Raw genomic sequence first — 1,389 nt, forward strand, 5'->3', positions numbered from 1 at the left:
CCTTTATCCCTTTGTTTTCCTATGTTTGTTCCTGCCCAAATAACCCTGACCCTTCCTATTCCCAACCTTTAGTTCTTCCCATAAACATCTTATAATAAGTCTTGTGCCAATGCTCTTCCCTGGTACCCCATAATACTCCTTGGCAGCGACCCCTCAGTCTGTAGGTGATCTCAGGACAGCCTTTCCCAGGCCCCTATAGTGGTAGGTGTCACTGCCAGCCTATGGGCCTGACACCCTCCTGGGATGCACTGGGGAGCCAGGTCAGGGGCTCCTGTCTCTGACTGGGTAACTGGGATTCCCCTACTTGCCACTGTTCCTCTGTGCCCCTCTGTGTGTGCGGAGACCGGCTTCTCACCATGCCTCTTAAAACTACTTGGCATACAAGGCTGATTGGGTGGGGTAAGAGCCCAAGAACTCCTACTCTGAGTGGACCTCCTCTTCATCCAAGTTCATATACCCTTCTGGTTGCATTCTTTAGGCATTTGAGCAGTTGCTTTCCTTTGTAGGGTTGCTTGGAGGATGACTGTTACTAACACTGTCTTACGATTATGAACAAACAAACAAAGAGAAAATTTAAAAAGGGTATTTTCTGGGTTTTTTTCCTCCTAACAGAAAATGTTCATCAATCAGTTCAGGAAAGAGGGAGAGGGTGAAAAAGTCATGCTTATCTTCAAAGATTTTGTCAATGGCTGAAGTATCAGAAACAAATGGCATCTGACATGACAAAATTATAAACATCCTTGGCTGTTGTGCTATGGGCATACAATAAGGAGTTCCATCACAGAAAACACACTATACCATACCAGCCTGGACTACATCAGTGTTGAACAGCTGATTCTTTGTGAAATGCCTCTACAGTACATTGTGGGGTGACAACTGTCAGTCAAGTCTTCACATTTCAAGCAGAATCTTCTGTTCCTGCAAATTTCTTTTTTGCAGCTTTTAATAATTTCTGCTAGTCCCTCTTCTAACATCCATGCTCTGACCCTCCATGTTTATCAGTCTCTCTGCTGGAAACAGCTACATGCACAGATGCTTAAAATTTGATGTAATTCTTCTATCAGTTCTAAAAAGAGACCAAAGACTTGCTGCTTCTGCTTTGGCAGAACTTCAGCAATTATTGCAATGGCTAGCCATGGAGCCAGGGACATGAGACAACTGGGGGAAGTGGATTGCTACAATACAAAATGAGAATTGCCAGGCACTCATTGGCCAGCTACAGAAAGTGAAGTTGTGCCCTTGGGCCTCTGAAACAGGGGATAGTTCATAGTAATTCAAACCAAGTAACCAGCAAAACCACCAGAAACTTCCGCTATACAAGATAAATCCTCTGGTGGTCCTACATGGTATGACATCCAGTTCTGCTCGGGAACAGCAGTACCAGAAGAC

Source organism: Falco punctatus (assembly GCF_963210335.1).
Source record: "Falco punctatus genome assembly, chromosome: 5".
Classification (NCBI taxonomy): Eukaryota; Metazoa; Chordata; class Aves; order Falconiformes; family Falconidae; genus Falco; species Falco punctatus.